The sequence below is a fragment of the Mytilus californianus genome, unplaced genomic scaffold (assembly GCF_021869535.1).
Source record: "Mytilus californianus isolate M0D057914Y unplaced genomic scaffold, xbMytCali1.0.p SCAF_13, whole genome shotgun sequence".
Lineage (NCBI taxonomy): Eukaryota > Metazoa > Mollusca > Bivalvia > Mytilida > Mytilidae > Mytilus > Mytilus californianus.
This window is the reverse complement of record NW_026262615.1, coordinates 37,247,596-37,270,043: the sequence shown is the minus strand read 5'-3', so window position 1 is coordinate 37,270,043 and position 22,448 is coordinate 37,247,596.

The window sequence follows — 22,448 nt, the reverse complement described above, 5'->3', positions numbered from 1 at the left end:
GTATCGTATTGTAGAAAAAGTTTTTTGGAAGACAATTTTTCCATCAAATTTCTTTTAGTTTATTCCACAAAGAACATTAATTTTTTCTGTATTATTTTATTATTTATTGATATCTTTTTTCATACTTAAATACTCTTCAAAAAAATTGAAAACAACCCGTTTATTAATTTCAAGCGTCTGAAGCGCTTTTCTCGATTTACCTTCATCAGGAACGCTCAAAGTCAAATATTTGAAATCCGAGGATGTATAAGTACCGAAACAGTTGAAGAGCTATATGACAAAAAAATACCTTAAAAAAAGCCAAATCCATCTAAGGTCAACTTTGCCTGAAGGAATTGAAACCGTAGTTTCTTTATAATTTCAAAATTTATCAACGGACAATTTTCGAAAGGTTTGTTATAGATCATGTCAGTACCGAAGTAATGACTACTGAGCTGATGATACCATCGGGGACTGATAGTCCACCAGCAGAGGTATCGACCCAGTGATGTGAAAAAATTGAACACAACACGTTTATTAATTTCATGCGTCCGAAGCGTTTCTCTGGATTTACCTTTTATGTTTGTAGTAAGCTGTAGATTTGTTAATATGTTAGCCTTAATCAACTATTAGCAATTACATCTGGTGCAGTAAAATGTGTACCATTATTGGAATTGAATTTCTGATAATAATTTCCATATTTTATAAATATATAAAAGCACCTTAAACAAACCTTGTGTGAAGCTTTGCTATACATTTGTCTCCCGTTTTTTTTTAAATCATTTTTAACAATATAGTTACCTCTCATCTTTTATTCAGTTTATAAGTCAAAGGGAAACAACTATAATTTTTTTTAAAAATTACGGAATTCCATAATATTATGGAGTTCGCTAAGTGCCCCGACTGTTAAATGAAATATTACAAAAATGAAATATTCTGAATGGTTTGAGTCTCAAAAACATTTTTTATGAGAAAAGTGCCTTGAAATAGGCTCTACCATGAATACTAATAGACAGAGCAAGCCATACTCAGTGTTTTGGGGAGCTTTTTTTTACTTTTTCTCCTAATTTCTTACATTTTGCTATTAAAAAAAACTTTTTCCTATGCAATAATTAAATAAATATACAGTTATAAGTGAATGAAATTATTTTTGAAGCATTTACAACAAATTATTCACTAAAAGGGAAGCTTTTTATGTCCCTCTCTGGAACGCGCCGTAAATTTAATTTTTACGTAAAGACTTATTTAAACCTCCATGGAGTCAGTAAACTTTTATATGGATGGTTCATTCATCTTGAATACTTCAATTACTCATTTATTATCACATTTCTTTCATAAATGAGTGAAAGTTACCCCAAAATTTTTATTTATTGGCCTAAAAAGTTATTTTGAGGAAATGAGCGGAATAAATGGACCTTATAATGAAGACAAATAGGTCCATTAGTGGTATTTATCATCCTAGAGTAATCTTTTGTATCACATTCAACTGTTTTTAGGCAGATGAGATAAATATTTGATCATTTATTGGTCCACACTATATTCAATCATGATGCGGCTTGATTTTGATTTTTTAAAAGTCTTCTTTAGGTGTAATACTACCAAGTCATAGTACGTCACATCCGGTTGCACACACAAAATCGTCGGAAAAAAATATTCCCGTGAATTTGACAGTTGTAGGAAATTAATCCTACATTTCATTGCAGTAAAAAATGATTGTGTCAGACATATATCTTGGGTGTTTCAAAGCACCATTATTGTTTTATTTGGTGTTTCTATAGAATATTTTGGAAACTTGGGGTTACATGGTTACTAATAAAAGCTTGTACACAGGAAGAAAAATGGTGAACATTTGATTGGTTAACTTCCAGTGATGGTTATTTTCTTATATGCAATGAAACATTAGGTGAAATTTTGTCTATAGTACTGGACAGGATAAAACTTTACTCATGCCAAGTATTTCTTTATTTGAAACAAAGATAAATTCTGCACAATTTTTTGAAAAGTGCAAATTTAACAAAGACTAATAGGGGAAAATCAATAGTGGTATTTCACCTCTTAGAGGTAAATAAATCCAAACTATTTATTATTATTTTAATTTTAAATACATCGATAACTTCAAAAGCTATAGGCGAGATCAAGATAATTGTCTTGAAGCAACAATACTTTTCCAAACAAGGAAACCTAACACTCCATTCTTGTAATACTACTGTATGAGCGTTAGGATCCGTGCAGTGGGAAAGCCGTCAGCACCTGACTGTCTAGGTAAAAAAAAAAACGTCATAGATGTTATCAAACCCGTCCTTCACTTAGCATTTTGTCAATAATACTTTACGGAGTAAAATACAACAAAATGTCAATTTACAAATTACCATAAAATTCAACTCATATAGACAAACAAAATTCATAAATATCGTGTAAGTATTTTAAAAATATTGCTAAGTTTTTGTAGAGTTCAACATGACAGAATATTAAAAGCCGTTTTAATTTGTACTCCGTTGGATTTGCAGTATAATATTGTGGTATATATTTATTTCTAAGGAGTTTTATTTCCTGTTTTTGACATATAAAAAGATAATGAAATTCATCTCCTACTTCCACAGAGATGACAAATTCGCTCATTTTTGGTATCCCAGACCATCTTTCCGTTTCTATATGAAATTTTAAATTTGAGCATTTGAGCTTTGCTATATAAATCCTGTCACTAGGCTTCAACTTTATTAAATAGATTTCCAAACGAACGTCATGTTTGTATTCTGAATAAAATGCACCTCTTGAAGAGTTATTCAAGGATAAAAAATCAAATTACGCCAAACTACCATACATACAAATTAACAATTTAGGATATATTCTCTAAATGTAAAACTCTATCCGATCGTATATTTATTTTAATCATAACACGGTCCATCATGGGCTTAGTGCAGTTGCTGGGGCTACGTGCACATAGGCGGCCTAGGTGGTGTTAAGACGCTCCTGATTATTGGCAAACCTCCATTTAATAATAATAGTATAACGAATAATCATAATATTATAATTAAAATTAGTATTATAAATATCATCAATGGTGTTCATTTTTAGCTTGTGATGTTTTCCAAACTTCCCAAAATTGTCTTCCGGATTAATAAGTTGAACGATAAAATCATAAAAAAAAAAATATTGAAATGATAAGGGTTGTTATTTGCCATTTTTTTTTATTCACTCTCTGCTTTAGTTGTTTTTTGTAATTGGTGTTTTTTTTCCAACAGTTAAAAGAGCAATGAAATGTGTATCCTATATGAGAAAACACTTTGCGGAGTCGTTCTATTTTTCTAAAGACATTTAGACAAACAAAATTTTTTTTAGTAAAAATTAGTGCCTGTAAAAATGACGGTCTTGTATTCATTTCACTTGTCACGTCTTAGCTGACACCCTGTTATTTACAACAAAAGAATTTAAAGAACACCTGTGGTTGGTGAAGAGGTAAATTCAAGCTAATGCACATTCAAGTATTTTTTTCTTAAGGTTCCTTTAAAAAAAAAGGGTCTGGATGGGGTTTACAGAATAGAGAATAATGTGTAAAAAGTGCCAAATAAAGGTCAAAAAATAGAAAGAATAGAAAAAAATCAGTAAAAAAAATAACGAAAAGAGAATAATAGGGTTCTAAAATATAAAGAATAAAGAAAAATTACTTAAAAAATTAAAGAATACAGAGTTGAAGGACCCCATCCAGAACCTCATAAAACTGACACAAATTTCTTACATCTATTTTATTTTCACACCTAACAGTTTCTCGGTATATACACATGGATGTAAACGTACACCTGTGATGCATAAGTAAGTGTAAAAATTTAATCTCGTAATAAAAATATGAAGATGTTAAAAAATATTTAAACCTTTTTCAATTATATTTTATATATATTTGTTAGATAAAGAGATGACAAAATATAAAATTTAATGTATTATTAGTGGTCTTTAATATTGAAAAATCCTCGAATGAATGAATGAACGAATGAAAATCCCTAGTTACTGCCGTGTAACAAATGAAAGGGAACACACAATTGCATACTAATATTATTTAGAGAACACATGTATTTGCAATGTTGTAGTAATAATAAGTGGATTTATACTCTAGGGGCCTAGTTTTCGAAAGTATCATAAGATATGTCATAATATACATCTTAGGACAAATTGTATGACCATCTTATGACTATCATATGATATGTCATAGAATGTAAATCAAAGCTGTCCTAAGATAGTCATAAATATGATGCTCTTATGACTGTCGTAAGTGAACAAATTATTTTGTTTAATTTTAAATAATGATAAAAAAAAAATGATAAAAATAAATAAAAAAATAATAAGTATGAACATAATAAATATTACCATTATTATTTACGCTTATTTCTTTTTTTTTCATCATGTCCATTATAAAAAGTATGCAATTATATACATGTATGAAAAGGAATTAAAATCTGAGTTGATAATTTGTTTAAATTTACATATGGTTGGTATAAAATAAATCTTGAACTTCGCATTCATGTATTATCTTACATGAAATGTTATTTGATTGTGAATACTTTTAAGATTCAGTACACCGAGTACCCGCTTAACGAAATGCCCGTGCAAATTCATTAATAAAATACTATATAAGGAAATAAATTATATATATATATATTTGTTATACAAAATCGTGAGTAAGAGAAAGAGTCAAAATTTTACGTTGCAGGAGATTCAAATTTAATTGACGAAGTGGAGAAGAATTAATCTTTACTATTTAGAAGACTGAGCAACACAAGTATTATTTTTATTGTAATGAACATGAAATTAAAAAGTAATTACAACTTGAGTAGATAATCATAAGACCATCATAAGTCATGTCGCGAGGTGTCTTAAGTTTACGATAAAAGTTATGACAAAGCGTAACTTAGGACACTTTCGAAAACATGTCTTACGACTATGACATATCATAAGACCATCATAAGACATGTCTTAGTCATAAGATACTTTCGAAAACCAGGCCCTAGATTCATAGCAAACTTATAATCCTTCTGATGTGAAATTGTTTTCTTTCAATTGTTTCTCATCAAATAATTCAAAACGTATGTGACACTTATCATCATCATCATAAAATTTCAAATAATCTTTCAAGGACTTTTTCCCTACATGTACAATTGGATAATATTTTCTAACAAATTTGTGACTTTTATCCTACTTATATCAAATTTTTGTGACTTTTTCACCATCATACATGTATCTCATATATGTACGAGTGTTTTCCGTTAATTTTCTGAATATACTGCATATTTAGTTTCAAATTTTTACTGGAACATCTGGATTTTAAAAGAAATATCTCTACTCTGATACACGTTTTTGCATTAAAACTCGCATTATTATGGTTGAGAAATATCGGGGTTCTTATAATTTATTATTTCTATAGAATTCGTAAAAAATAAAGAAAAAAGTAGAAGATGTACCTAAAATACTGTAATTTGACTTCGTTTATATAAGCAAGCATACGAAAATGGAAATAAATTATGTGGATTAGGATGCTATCCGCTAATGTTCGAATTTTATCAAACATGATAAAACATTGTAATATATGTCTCTAACGATAGAAGTATTATATTGACTTTTATTTTACTTCCATGCTCTGACCAAATCTAGACTTCATAAAAAAATCTCCTTTCAAGATATCTGACGTACATGATTAACTAATAGAATCTAATTTTGTTTTCTCTGTGGGTTTTCCGTTTAAGGCTCATTCAATCCCTTTTCAAACTAGATATTATATTTTGTATTTAATATTAGAGTAAACCTTGCCTGCATAAGGGTCTGGCACGGTCGGCCCTGGCCAAGGATTTATATATTTCTATACAAATCCTTGCCTTGGCTTACGCTTTTTTTGTGCGTTTAAATAATTATTATTGTTTTTTTTACCTTACGGTATTTCAGAGACATTTATATGTAAATATGCCTTTGGGTATTTTAATGTTATTTGAGAGAAAAAAGTATAAAATAAATGTGTACAATAAGAAATAAAAATGAAATGAAAAATAATTTGATAAGTTTACCAACCTTTTCGTGCCGTTTTCATTGTTATTCAACGCAAAATAATAATCTAAGCCACCTGGGTTGATCTCATTTCTTAAAGGATATTTTTTTTACTTATTGTACCTCGAACTTTTTAACCCAGCGTAGACAACGCATTTAGTAAAAGTTAATCGTTCATGACTAATTAGACACGCCCCTTAGAAATAGGCGGTCCAAAATAGGATCGGGAAAAAACGGCAAGTGAAATATCATAATTTACAATTTCAAACATTTAAAGTGCCTTTGTTTGATTATCTCCGGTTGTATTGATAACCAGACGGTATGAGAGTAGAAATCCAAACTTTGCTTACATCCACTACATTTGAACTTTGGTGGATAGTTATAGTTGTGTCATTGGCAATCATACCACATCTCTTCATTTTTATACTGTCCGAAACCGGGAAATTTTGGTTGCAATAGGATATATTTTACCAAAAAAGTACATATATAATTTACTAAAAGAGGCCGTTATAGCCTGTTAATTCATTTTTTACAATGGCAGTCGCGTTGACTCATTTGCCTTCTAGATCTTGTAAAGGTGACACAATTTGCTGTTTCAAGTTTTTCTCTATATGGTATAGTTTTCACAAATGCAAATATGAATTATTGAGGTATTTTTTAGGGCAATCATTTCTATAAGGAACAACTACTTATTTTGACCGTTTTATTTATTTGTATACATTGTCTGGCTGACTGTTTATCCTATTTAAAGTTTTTTTTCCATCTACAATTGTCTTAGCAAAAGGCGCTAAAATGTTTACAGTGTAAACATCGTCATTGACGACGACGGACAATTTCAGCCATATGATTTATTTGAAGATCTAGCTGACCTTTGTTAATTTTTAAGATTTCAATTATTTGACTTTCCCCTCAGAGAGTTATTCAAATGGTTTTTAATGTGTAGCAACTGTCGGTACACGAGATGAGACATCGGATTTACGACATCTCCATTTCGACCGGATGTGGCTGCGTTTTATTCATCTGCACAGCCAAACGGACGTCACTTTTCAGCAAGGTTTACTGTCGGGCGGGAGAAGTCAAGAGATGACAATATTTCTGTGCTCAACTTAACGCTTTGGGTTTGAATAAAATGAGATAAGGGTAAATAATGATGAAACAACAACACAACGACACAGACAATCAAGTCATTTAGAGTAAACATGCAGTCTTTTATAATAGAGATATGCCTATACAGAATATCAAGCTCAAAACCGCCCGATTTGCAATAAACTGTTAGTGTTTATTAGATAACAAATAATAATTTCAGGTTGAAAGAAACTCAATTCGTCGTCAACTAAAACTCTCATCGTTGAAATACCACGTTTTTTTATAACAATGCAAAAAAAAAAAAAAAAAAATCATCTATTGGCCACACGCAAGTTGTCCTAAATTAAAAATACAAATTAAAATTAAAAAAACAAAACACTAAAATTTCCTTAATATATTTTTGTGGATTTTCGAATCATTTTGTAATACATTTGTAAAATAAAAATATCATTGCATATTCTAATTGAAGAACATGGTTCTTATTTTATCAGAACTAGCGTTAAACTGAGACTTTCCTTTTAAGTTTTACATGTTGTAGTAAAACTGTGCAAGATTGTTATATTTAGGATTTTGTTTAATAGACTTATAACATTTTTCCCTTCAATGATTATAATAATGAATCATTTTGGTGTGAATTGATCCAGGAAAGTAAAATTCAAAGACTTGAATGATTTGACGTCAGAGTTGATTAACCGAATATTTATTTCTGGTTACCAGATTTGTAAATTACAATGATGAATTATCAAAAATAGCATGACATCGAAACTTTGCATAATTTATTAAGGTATTTATTTGTTGGGGTTGTCGTTTTCTTTTCTACATGTTCTATAAAAGGCTGCAATATACCATTCTCAAACTTTAGCACATTTCTCTTTTACAAAATCATATATGTTTCCAATCAGTTTCTTGTTTAAACTTGCCACATATGAATTCTGGTCATTTTGATGTTCTTTCTTGTTCTAATCACGGATTTTATTACTAACATTACATTTCTGTAAAATAGGCTACGGTCATCAGCTTCTCTTTTCATCCAATTGGTAATAAGGGAAATTATCAAAATCACCCCTTTTTTTTATCCAATCAGGACCAGGATTTTACATTGAGTTGGAAAAAAAAAAGATTAGACAACGCCAAACCGTATGGAACAATGAGGCGGACAATACCAAGGGGACATTCAAAACCACGAGATTAGGGTAGACTGACAACGCCTTTGCAAAAAACAAAAGACGAGAAAAAGAGAAGCAAGTCGACAAAACAAGACAATGAAAACTAAAGACTGAGCAACACACATCCCACATGTCGCACTAAAAGTGGGGTTATCTCATGTGCTCTGCACGATTCAGCAGATACTGTCCAACATGTGACAACTATTATATTTCTCATTGTAATCATTTTTAAAAGGTGAAATCCTTGATCTCTATAAGTGATTGAATGAATGTATCATTTAATTCTAATGATACTCTATAGTTATCTCTTTCGACAGTATATTTCAAGAGTCTCTCAGTGTAACCTAATTTTGATATTTTTCATTGCTGTTTCATTATGGCAAAATACATTATCAACTGTGAAATTAATACATAAGGACAATTTTTTGAATCAGTGAAAAACAATTGTGCACAAAGTTTTATCACAAGTTGTGAACTATGGAATTATTGCATAATGTGAAGTTTAAATTAAGCAAGGGCAGCTTGTATCTGCAGAAAGCAAATAAATGTCAAGTTTGATATAAAAAAATCAACTTGGAGTTTGAAATGCCAAGATGAACTGACAAAACTCAAGTTTGAAGTGAAAAAGGTTTTGCACGAAATTTTCAAAACAGAATACTACAACCGTTCTTTCGTATAAACCCTTTATCTGTATAAACCTTACGTCGATTCAGAATTAGGTAAATCCAACATGATCGTGATGATAAGGATATTAGGTTTCCTAAACAGATGACAACTGTTAGAAATGATAACAATGTCTTCTTATTTAACGATATTTGTTTGTGGATTTACTTATGGGATTTTATTGGCACAGCATCCTTCTGAAACGGTTTGTATTTTTATTTTCAATAATATCCTTTTTTTTATTTTTACGCGTTATCAATTCCGTATAATATCACTAATAGTTGTTTTTGTTGGCTTAGGAATTTTTTTCCGTTTGTCTTCGACTTATTATTTTGAAGATGGCTTTGGTTTCTTCCGCCTATCTTTCACATGTGATTGAAGGAAAGAGGAGTGACATTTATCGAATAATCAGTTTGCATCTATGTTGTCAAGTTTCATTGTATTTGCTTTAAATGACTGTTATTAAACTATATCATGTATATTGAGTCTTCTTGTGTCCAATATAAATATCACCACTTCGTGGCAGGTGTGTTTGACATCTGAATTATCTCATCTTGAAAAATATACGTGATTCAATTTTTTTATTATTAACCCTTACCAGATTAAATCTATATATGTCTATACGTCTACGTGTAATCGGATTGTGTAAACACCTGTGCGTGTGTGTGTTATTGTTCATCTAGTGAACTGTAGGTCACAGTACGGCCTTCAACAATGAGCAAAACCCATACCGCATAGTCAGCTACAAAGATCCCTGAAACGACAAATGTAAAACAAATCAAACGAGAAAACTAACGGCCTTCATTGTTGTGAAAGGCTACGGAGATTCGGACAATATGCGGATGAGCGTTGTAGTAGTAGAATACCCTCAAACCCGGGAGAGCATGAAACAAAATCTGTCACAACTCTTCAGTGTCGTTCGATAAAAACAGATATACAACACGAAGAGTGTCGTCCACAATTTTGCCGCCAAATCATTGTGTGACTGTCGGCATTGGGAACGTTGAAGCGAGAACAAGAGCCATCGCTTTCGAGTAAATGTTCCCCTTTCTATTGTAAATGTTGAATTCGATGACGATGTCTAAGGATAGGTCCATTGTAAGGACGGTGTGCATGAAGATGTTTTTTTCTTGGAGCCAGCGTCTATCAGTATGTGCACTTATTCTTTGTCTATGTCGTCCGATGGTAAATTGCAAGTGACGTTGTTGTCCTGAAACTGTTGAGCGAATGGTACCAACATATATACCAATCATATTGATTTATCAAACCTAGGGCTATCGTAGAAATTGTTGGCGAAAATCGAGAAAAAAAATCGTTGACACGCCACCTCCTAACATATACAACGCTTTATTCTGATCTGCATCACCGAGACGACCAATTAAACTCAGTTTCACCATTCAAATTAAAATGAAATTGGGTTTTTCGTTTAACTGAAGTTGACATTAACTTTCCAAAACCAAACAACTTTCTTTGAACACTTACCTCCATTTTGACTTGTATGCCCTGTGGGTCACTTAAATTCACCAAATATGAATATTTACCTGTAATTAGGTACGTTGACGTTTGAGAATAAACATTTTTAATAGAATCAATTTTTAGAAATTAAATGTAAGTGTATATGCACCTGGTAAAAAAATCGATGTAACTTGTCGTTATTCTGCAAAAGCGAGGTAAGGCATTAGACAAATTCAATATGTTTTAAATAAAAACTGTGTTGTATACAGAGTACGAGGTTCTTGTTCTTACCTAACCACGTCAAATGAATTGATTTTGTCTTTAAATTTAGTTGCCAGACATTTCAAATAAGAATGGTGGATGGTGTATAATGAGAGGAGAATGTGGAAATGATAATTCTAAGTTAAGCTGCGCTTATGATGGACCGCCTTCCCCACTTACTAATGCAGATGCCGTAAATATTTTAAAATATTACTGTCCGTTCATGGTCCCAGGTAGGTTGACCAATAGTTACAGAAGAATGCAAAGACTTACATGGTCTTATAATCAGAAATCAATCATCTGTAAAAGTAAAACTAAGACAATGGCAGTGACATCACAATAAGTTACCCGTTCGTGATGACAACTTTTCTTGGATCCGTCATTAATGTATCGACTTTTATTATAGTAAAAGCATATTTTTTGTAAGGCTACCCGAACCATTAAATTTGTATTCTCATCAACCGACCTTGCGAGACCATCATGGTTTGTAAATTTCGTTTAACACTCCATGATAGTAGGTCATAACTAGAAAGGTGTGTAATTTAACGCCAAACATTTGTGAAAAATAACAAGTTGTTCGTTCATCAATACCTGAATTATATGACGAAAAGAAGGCCGTTCAAATGAATATAACGAGGTTTTGTTAACACAAGAAAAAAGAGCGTCAATTTATATTAAAGATTTATGTTGGGTAACAAAATGTGGTATACATGCTTAACCATTGTACTTTTTAAACGAAATCGTACTACCAATATTTTAATTGCAAAATTGCATATATAATGTTAACACATTTAATATTTTGCTATTGATTTTAAATGAATGACCAGTGTAAGCAATTTATTGAAACAATGCTAAAATAAATCTCTTTCCACAATTTTTTGTTATTTTGGCGAAAAATAGCACAGGTAGGTAGCAAGTACTGTAGTTTTAAAATGATTAAACTGAAGCAAATTGATAACATTGTCGAGTTTAAAGAGGAGAAAACCGAATCATAATGCTACTGTACACATAACAAGCATTTATCAAAAATTATCGTAACATCTTTCCCTATTAAATAATGTCAGAAGGCTATACGTGATTTGTTGAAATCTAATAATTTCAAATTTCCCGCCGACATAGCTTTCCTATATTTTGGTATTCTGACGGCACATCTTCTATGACGGTTATACTAAGTATTATACAAAAAAGTCGAAGGAAAACACTTCATCTTGTCTGCAATGACAGAAAATAAGAGTTTAGTTGTTGCATAGAAATGAACCTGTACATGATTAGGAGGAAATCAAGTCTATATTCCGCAGTAGTGTTGAGGTTGTTCGCCACTTGAAAATGAAAAAAATGGAGTTTTTTCACATTTAGTGTCCAGTTGATACGAAGTTGTTTTCATAGTATAGTCGTTGTGTATAAAGACATTCGATTTATTTCTTTGAAAAAAAATCAAAATCTACATTTAGTCCCAGAGAAAAAGTCACGTGACCATCCGAAATAGAAAGTAAAATACAGACAAATAAATTGTTATAGAACAAGGGCAACAAATACCATGTACATGTTGTAATAGAACAAGGTCATGCTAATGTGTAAATATATCATTGAACACACCTATGAATAGCCTATGATCTAAAGTTTGTAAAAAAAATCATGGCAAAGGGTTGTTCCCAAAGATATTGCATACAAAAACAGATTTAAAATGTCCATCATTTCACAATTCGTGCCTTTTTTTGCAGTTTCTGGTACATTTTTGTGACTACTCTGATTATCTGTTTTTTTTGCCATATGTTAGCGCAGTGTACTTTTATTTACTTTTGCTGGGGGAAAATCTACCTTAAAGGACAGCATGCCCTTGATTTAATCGTTTTATGACTGAATCGTCAGTATTTCAGTTAACTCGTCGATTTTAAAACGTTCAATTGACATCGAGCCAAACTAGTTACTCCCCTTTGTAAACTGAGAACGCTGATTTTCCTTTTAATTAAGAAAATGAGCTGGTGTTTTTCTGCCCGTATGATATATTTTCATTTTTCATAAACTTTAAACTTATATTTTTTGTTGTGTTTGCAGGCTGTTCTCTATTCGTTAAAATTTAGCACCACATCATTCTCAATTTTTTTTAATTTTTTGGGCCTACTTTTCTATATTCTTAATTTTTCTGGCCTATATTTCTGCACTATTGGCTTATAATTCTCTATTCGTGTATTCTGTAAACCCCACTCAAACCCTGATAAATGTATCATAAATTCTTTCCCTCAGAATACCGACCGTGCAAGACCCTCATGTGTAGTCAAGGTCAATAAACCCCCCCCCTCGTCGTCGTCCCATCGAATTTTTGAATGTGTTTTGTTGTATCTGTTTACTTGTTTATTGTAATAATTAATAGTACCAATAATTAACAAGTTCCGGGTCGACGGGTTCAAACAGAAAGATTTTGAAAGCAGTGAAAACTGTGCAACTTATAATCAGCATGACTTTATCAGATGAAAATACGCCTACTATAAACCGTGGCTAAATATAAGGCGAAGGTACTTTAATTCAGTCACGGACCCGCGATGTCGCGATTGTGTTCTAGTATCATTTAAATTAATACAAGGTGAGAAAATTTAACTTGATCTGCATGACTTAATGGGAAAAAGATTAATAAGCAAGTGCCCAGTAGCTAAGGCTTCTATTGGTTTTGACTTTTATGTTTTACAAGTTGGGCCCCTAGATTGATGATGTTAGTCTTTTCCCCTGCTTTATACTCCATATATATTATTCAGTTGGAGAAGATTTTTTCATATATTTTTTACTTGAAATTTTATACCATGCTGAAATGTATACCCTTTTGCTACAAATGTATACGTTTAAAATCTGCATTAGGAAAGAAGTTGTCCTTCTGAGAGTTGGTCATTTGACAAAGAACTAGAAACACTGTCTAATTATGAGGAGCATTTATTGCAAAAAGTACAGAAACATTACATTCATGTTTGGAATGAAATACATTTATAGTTTAATATCTTTGAAAACGAATGTCACCTGCCAAACAGAGTGTAATATCCTAGATAAAATGATGTATACTTTCTACCTCATTAATAATCAATGATAATGCGAGAGGTTAAATTAGCTATAAAACCAGGTATTAACCACATTTTCTACATAAGGAATAGTCTGTACTAAGTCAGGAATATGACAGTTGTTTACCATTCGTTTGATGTGTTTGAGCTTGTGATTTTGCCATTTGAAAAGGAATGTTCATTTTGAGTTTTTCTTGGAGTATGGTGATTTTGTAATTTTACTTTACAAACTTGGCAATCATACCACATCTCCTTATTTTTATACTAACATTTACCTGTCCTTCATTCCACATTTATGACAAATTGATATCGTATTACATCATAAAGTCGAGAGTCACCCGGGTAAGAAAACAGAGTACACATAAATTATTGAAAAGCGTTTTATGCCCAAATCAAATATAGTACCCATATTTTGACTATTTTATTTATAATGTCTGTTTTGTTCACGCATCGTTGTAAATATAACGGAATTTGATAAGACTGTCGTACAAGTGAGAGGTTTAGCGCTATAAAACCAGGTTCAATCCACCATTTTCTACATTTGAAAATGCCTGTACTAAGTCAGGAATATGACAGTTGTTGTCCATTCGTTTGATGTGTTTTGTCATTTGATTTTGCCATGTGATTAGGGACTTTCCGATTGAATTTTCCTCGGAGTTCAGTATTTTTGTGATTTTACTTTTTTTTGTGCAATCATAAACAAGCAAATAAAAGATACATTTTTAATTACAATGATATCTATAATGTTGACAGTATATACCATTTGTGTTTATTTTTTATTCCTTCTAAATGATGAAAGATCAAAAATCCTTTTACCTAAAAGAATAAATACTTACCTAGCTAGCTACATTTATATAATGTGCATACACTTCAAAAGATATAGCCTGATACTGGATTAAAGAGAAAAGTATAAAATGGTCTACAGACTAATTTCATGTGCTTACCAATTATCGATTCAAGTTTATGACAGAATTTCACAATTATATTACATTTAACTGTGGTAGTTTTATGAAAAATTAGTTATCATTTGACAAAACATAGTCAAGTTGAGAGTAAAGTAGTTTATAAAGTATTATGAGAGTAACAGTATCAACCCCTGAAATCAGGGATTTTTCTAAGATTATGTCAAATACTCAAAGTGTGGAAAAATGATAGCAAAATAATATTCAAATAAATGACACATTTGTGAAAAATGGAATTATGTATCATTGATTATTTTTTTCTGAATTGTTGCATCTATTTTAACTAACATCTCCAAACCATGATTGCATTAAGTTTTTCATGTTTTTCATACAATATATTTCAGTTATATTTATACACCAATAAATTGTTCATTTTTATAAATTTTGCATTTGATAAAAACCTCAAACTTTCACATGTTTTATTTCTATACAAGTTTACATGCAATAAAGTGTCCATGAAATAAATACTATTTCACAAAGACCTCCAATTCCAGGTTTGTTTCATATACCTGTCTGATAAGACAATAGAGTAAATGTTTTATGTATATTTCATTTATTTTCTTACATCAAATGGCAATTTATTGTAAGTAAATAGTGTTATATGCCATAATCCAAATAAATTAGACTTAAAAAATTAAACAAACACTTATATGAAGTGATCGCTAGTCAGATTATCAAATAAACAGGGTCAAGTTTGAATTCGACAACCCCCCCCCCTTTTTCTACGAAAAAGATAACATTACATCTAACGTTAACAACTTTTATCACGTCATATGAAGACAACATAAATTAAGTGATAGTGTACCTACATTTGAAAATTCATAACTGTGTATGAGTCTTGTTTTCCGTCGGGAACATCACAGAATGGTGTGGAAACCTCGTTATCAACTGACTTTGTTTTTATTTCTGTCAAACTTTGAAATGACGTTGAGTGTAAGAATAAATGTGAGTTTAACCTAAAAAATCGACGACAATGACGTCATAATGATATACGCAAGAATCGTTGAAAGTTATGGAGGACTGCCTTAACATTACTGCGTCCGTCATAAGCAGATTACACAAATGAATCGGTTTTATATCATACAAACTAGAATGTGAGGCATGGCAGCAACGTACTGTTTGTGGTCGTCAATATCGAAGACCGGCAACCAATTTAAAATCCATCACCTGGATTACGTGGAATGTTATTTGAAAATGTTAGGTCATATGTTTACATTTATTATATGAGATGTATGTAGAAAGGACGCTAGCACTAAAACCCATTGTTTGCATTAAATATGCATCTTTTTCAATCTATTTCAGACGACCAGCCTTCAATATGTTGCAATGCCGATCAAGTATTTACCTTTAACAACAGATTTGCATATGTGAAACAAGTATTGACAAGATGTCCGATATGTTTCGATAACTTCATCAGCATGTTTTGTCAATTAGAATGCAGTTCATATCAGAGTACCATTGCTAGTGCCAATGTGACAATCGATGGTTCTACTAAGCAACAGGTAGTGACGTCAGTCAATTATTACGTGGCACGTGATTATGTGGATGGAATGTTTGATTCGTGTGCCAATGTTAAAATGCCTTATTCAAACGAAAAAGCAATTAGTCTTCTGTGTGGTAAGGCAGCATCTGAATGCACCCCAGAAAACTTACTTAAGTACATAGGATCAAAGTCGAACGGGCAAGTTACGTATGACACATCTTTTAAAATAACAGACAAAAGTTTCGTTCGAGTTGGAAATAAAACATTCGTCCCCATGAACTACACAACTACACCGTGTACAGATAGATGCCAATGTCGGGATTGTAATACAACTGTGTGTCCACCATCAACAAAACCACAACCTTGTCCAAATGGCAGCTGTGTTGGTTAGAACATAAGGTAGCAAAACAAAAGGGTAATCGACGTATACTATTCTGCAGCAAGAGAATAAATTTAACGAATAAAATTGTTAATATTTGTACCTTAGTGTCGCTGATATATTTCCTATTACTGTGGAATCGTTTATTTTCGCTGATACCAATTTTTGTTAATTGATGAACATTTTTAATTTTGCGGATATACGAATTCGTAGTTTTGCCGAAATTTGCTTACAAGCCGATTGCAAATGTGTACCTCGTTGAACATTTAAATTCGTGGTTAACCTAAACCCCCTTTAATGTACGAAAAATAATTGGTATCCAACGAAAAATAGTGAATCCACAGTATTCGAAGATACATAAATATATAAATGTCAACACGTTAAATATAAATGCACAAATGTCACCAAAATCTCATATATGATTAAATGATGGATTTGTTAATTGATATAAATGACAATGTGCTTTTAGTGGCGAATTTTATTTTGGTTGTTTAATGTTTTTCTTTTATTTGGCAACGAAGCTATAATTTTTCTAAATCTTTCAAATGCCTTACATAACAACATAATCAGTTTAACAACTACATATCGAAATTAATTCGGCTACATAATATTCATTGTGAGTTTTACAGAACATTAAGGGTGCCATTTCATAGTTTACTCGTTTCTGACGAGTATTTGATGTCACAAACATGTATTCATTTGATATTCAAGATTTATAACGTGTTTTTTTACATTGAAATGACGTCTTACATGCATTACATGCGTCTACAGTCAGCTTAAAAACATTGACTGTACATATGTGTATGTTGTACGTGATTGGTTGATTGATCTAGGCTTCACTTTCAGTGACAAATAGTTCATATAAATTAGAAGATGTTGTATGAGTGCCAATGAGACAACTCTCCAGGCTTGTCACAATGTGTAAAAAGTAAACAATTATAGGTCAAAGTACGGCCTTCAACACGGAACCTTGGTTCACACCGTACACAAAAAGCTATAAAGGGCCCCAAAATAACTAGTGTAAAACAATTCAAACAGGAAAACCAATGGTCTAATCTATATAAAAAAAACTAGAAACGAGACACACTTATGAGCCACACCAACAAACGACAACCACTGAACAACAGGCTCCTGACTTAGGACAGATGCATACACATGCAGCGGGTTTAAACGTTTTAACAGGCGTCAACCTTAGCCCTAATCTGAAACAGTAGTGTAACATTACAACATAAAAAGACACACAATACAATATCAATTGAAATGGCTTAACTCGATCAAAAAGACATATAAACAAAAACAAGTAAACATACACTGAACGAATTAGTTTGATCTATGACACAATATAAATACAATATTAATAAAAAAGATGTAGATCAATGCCAAAAAGACAACTTTAACTTGGGACAAAATGTCGACAAATAAAGTAACGTACACAGGTAAATTTAAATATAATAATTTGTTGTTAGGAGTACGGAAACATTTTTTACAAAATAAATAAATTTGAGTACAAAAGTGAAATTTATCGTCATACTAAATACTTATCAAAGGTGGTACATGATAAAAATAATGAGACGATACAAAAAAGTAAAGATTGAATAACAGAAATGCATTACAAATTGTGTCAACAGGTCAAATAAATACGAAAGTACGATTTGAGAGTACTCGCAGTTACTGAAATCTAATTATAGGCCAACAAACAAATAATAATAAAAAATCATCCATCAGAGACTAAAATCAATTAAAACACATCCCAAAACATAACTTGTGCAATGCCAAAAAATATCGACAGGCAGTAGGATAGTCAGGATTTAACCTTATAATAAATATGTATCATGCTATGAATAGATAAAGCAATCTCTAAATAGAAAATTAACCCTAACCTGAAACAGTAGTGTAACATTACAACATAAAAAGACACACAATACAATATCAATAGAAATGGCTTTACTTTAGCAAAAAGACATATAAAACAAAAAAAAGTAAACATACACTGAACGAATAAGTTTGATCTATGACACAATATAAATGCAATATTAATAAAAAAAGATGTAGAACAATGCAAAAAAGACAACTTTAACCTGGGACAAAATGGCGATAAACAAAGTAACGTTCACAGGTAAATTTAAATATAATAATGTTGTTGTTAGGAATACGGAAACATTTTTTACAAAATAAATAAATTTGAGTAGAGAAGTGAAATTTATAGTCATACTAAATACTTATCAAAGGTGGTACATGATAAAAATAATGAGACGAGACAAAAAAGTAAAAAAATGCATTACACTTTCTGTCAACAGGTCAAATAAACACGAAAGTACGATTTGAGAGTACTCGCAATTACTGAAATCTAGTTAAAGGCCAAAAAACAAATAATAATAAAAAATCATGCATCAGAGATTAAAATCAATTAAAACACCTCTCAGGGATTAAGTGTTTTAACGCCATGGAAGTTAAAGAAGACATGATTTGTGCAATGCCAAAAAGTATCGACAGGCAATAGGATAGTCAGGATTTAACCTAATAATAAATATGTATCATGCTATATATAGATAAAGCAATCTCTAAATAGAAAATTTACGTGGATGTGTATTTATACATCAAAAAAATAAAACATTCGAAAAGAATACAAATTTAGTTATGTTTTAATTTGTTGATCACAAAATCGATGTTAGTGCCAATGTAAACAATGGTAAACAATATCCAAAGATCTTATTACAACATTAATAAGATAACCTTTAATAATAAGTTTGTTCAAAGGTTCGATGAGATAAAACGGATCACATAGTGATTTCCACGCTTTTAGTACAATAGTACCGTAAAATTTAGGATGTAAAAAACCATTTTTAACAAGTTTTCTACAGGTACGGCCAAATTTGCTAATCCAATATTTGTATCTATGAAAGAAATGTGTTAAGTAATATATGGTAACGAAATCCCTGACTTAATAATTTACCAGTGATGCATTGGAAACGTTCGATAAAATCTATGACATCACTACAAACACGGTCATAATGAACGAGTTGGGATATATAAACACCGTATGCTGGAGTCAAAGAAACATCGCCGCCTAAATAAGAAAAATTAACAATAGGGAATGAAAAATCGTCTCTTTTGTCGTAAATTTTAGTATGCATTACGGCCAGTGATAGTTATTTCCATAAATACAAATTGAAACGTGAACAGAGTCGGACACATAAAGGAGTTTAAAGAACTAGAATCGACATAGAGTTTCGGCAATTGACAATACACTAGTTTGAAGTATGGAACACTGAAAACGCTTAAAGTCCCCGTTTCTCGTTGTACTCGTTTTTCTTGACATTTTGTAAATGGGATAGAATTGGAATATTCATCTGTTAGTTTTTCAATTTCCATTTTCTTCATATCACATTTTCATATAATCATTACCAGAATTATAACACTAGCCATCAGCTAGGTATACCACCTTCTCTTATGGTTGTAACCTGTTATCTATTTCTTGCATGAATAGATATTTCTCGTATCACGGAGTGTGATACGAAAAAGTGATACGAAAATCTGCGTTAATTTGATTGGCTTATCCAGCATCACAAGACGATATTATGGCATTTCCATTGGTTATTCGTTAAGTCAATGATGACTTTCAAAGGTTAAGACGATGTACATTTCGTCTATGGCAACGGACATTGTGATTTCTTCAATAATATTCAAAACACTCACACATTTCACCTGACAATCTTCTTTTTGTCAAATTTTATTACATTCTGAAGCGTACAAAAAGTCTTAAAATGTCTGATGTTAAAGTTTGACACCGGAAAAGGACATATGACGTCATACTGGAATGTGCAAAAGACTTGATCAACATTTCGCGGAATTTTTAATTTTATACATTGAGAGTGTTGACCATAAGAGAAATAGGTTTAACAACTGGTGAAAACTCGAGTTGATATCAAGCGATATCCCATTCTCACTCGTTATGAAACCTATAAATATACTTGCTGGCATCAAACAATGTCATCGACTTGAGGAGCAATGCAAATTGCAAGATATAAAATATAAAATAAAACTACAAAAGTGATTAATAAAAAATATGGAAGCCAGTTGACATATTAAAAATGTCGTGCTGGGATCTGTTTTAACCTCTCGGACATCCAACTTGTCTTTATGAAGTTGTGAGGGCCAAAAACTCAACACGATGTTACATGTCATTTCTAGGATAATGAAATACCCTTTTTTCATACCTTTGTTGTCTTTTTTTTTCATCAAAGACCGATATTCCGACAAGAACACCTAGGAATAACAGGCCATCAAACAATTCAGTAATCCGACATTTGCTTCCTTCTTCATCCTTTGGATGCATTAATTGTACATCACTTTTCCACAAGTATTTCCTCTACATGATAAGTTAAAATTAAATAAACAATGATAATGAATAGACATTATCTTAAAAAGGGCATTTAATGGACTTGACGTTTCTAAAGCTAAATGAATTATCACAGAGCCGGTTCAAACTTTTTAATTTGAATTAAATATTCTTAGATATAGACCAGAACTACAAAAATTCCAAAGTGAAACAATAGATAAGGCACAACATGCGTTTAACCTGTGCACATTATTAAACAGCGTTTTGAATACAGAGGAATTTGGGTTGATAATTGTAATGAAAATGAGATTGGTTGTAGTACAATGTACTTTCATGTTTATCACTGCTCATTTAGTAAAATATACCGTCGATTCCAATGATCTCAATGTTGATCGACCTGACGAAAATAAACTGATATAACAATATTGTCGAAAGAACAAAATTAAATTAAATGAAAAACGATCTAATTTGACAGCCGCTTTATTTTCTTGTAATATACATTTTGAGATAACAAAAAAGTGATACAGAGTAAACTGTATTATACTAATATGAACAGTAAAAATCAATTCACCTACTAAATATTAAATATTGTCAATATTGTCGTGAAAAGTATAGCTGTGGCCTGTACATGTATGTTTTCACATGTTGATCATTGTATTCGCTGGATTCTAAACTGAAAAAATTGAATTACAACCAAAGATATTTATATACATTTAGTGTGAACATCAATATTCACTTATCTGTTTGTTATATTCTAGTTAATATATATGTCGTTATTTTTAGGGAATGACTGTAATATTTTTTTCTGTTTATGAAGAAATAACCTCAGAAATGTGGTGCATACTTAATTACCCGCGTAGCGGGTTATTTAAAAGTGTGCACCACATTTTTGAGGTAATTTCGAATAGACAGAAAAAATATTACAGCTATTCCTTATATTTCATTCTAAACTCCGTTATTTTAGGAGTAGATCATGAAAAACCGTTGATGACTTTACGGCCACATGACAAAATTATGGCTACGAACTGATAGATAATAAACTTTCAGTCAAAGACATGTTACATTGAAAATTAAATTATAAACATACAACCTAAATAAAAATGTAGTTTTACATGGACGTACTTGCCAACATCACGATTGGTACCAGTTTTTGAAGAAGCTTTATTTGGTTGGTAATGGGGAAAAAAGTGAGAAACATTTAATACACATGCCATGCATGGATCAATTTGAACAACACACATGCATGCGAAAAAGAATTAGATAAGTGACGGATCAGAAATTGTTTCAAAAAGTTTTACTTAACATACTGATCCAAATATCCAAAGGCTCTGATATGTATTTGTTTAGAGACAACAGCGGATCTATCTGTTTTCCAACGGATGGACGGATGAAAGCTCGGAATTATAACTCAATCCTTTTGAATCCTTTTGAATCCGGATATCGATATAACAACATGACATTATTAAAAATATAGACCCTAATGCATAATAGTCATGTTTTGTTGTGGGGATTTATTTACCCTTCCACGTCCGGTCTGTGTTTATGATACTTTTTTTCTGCTTTGTATCGATCTGATGGGCCAAGCACTTTGTGCTGTTACACCA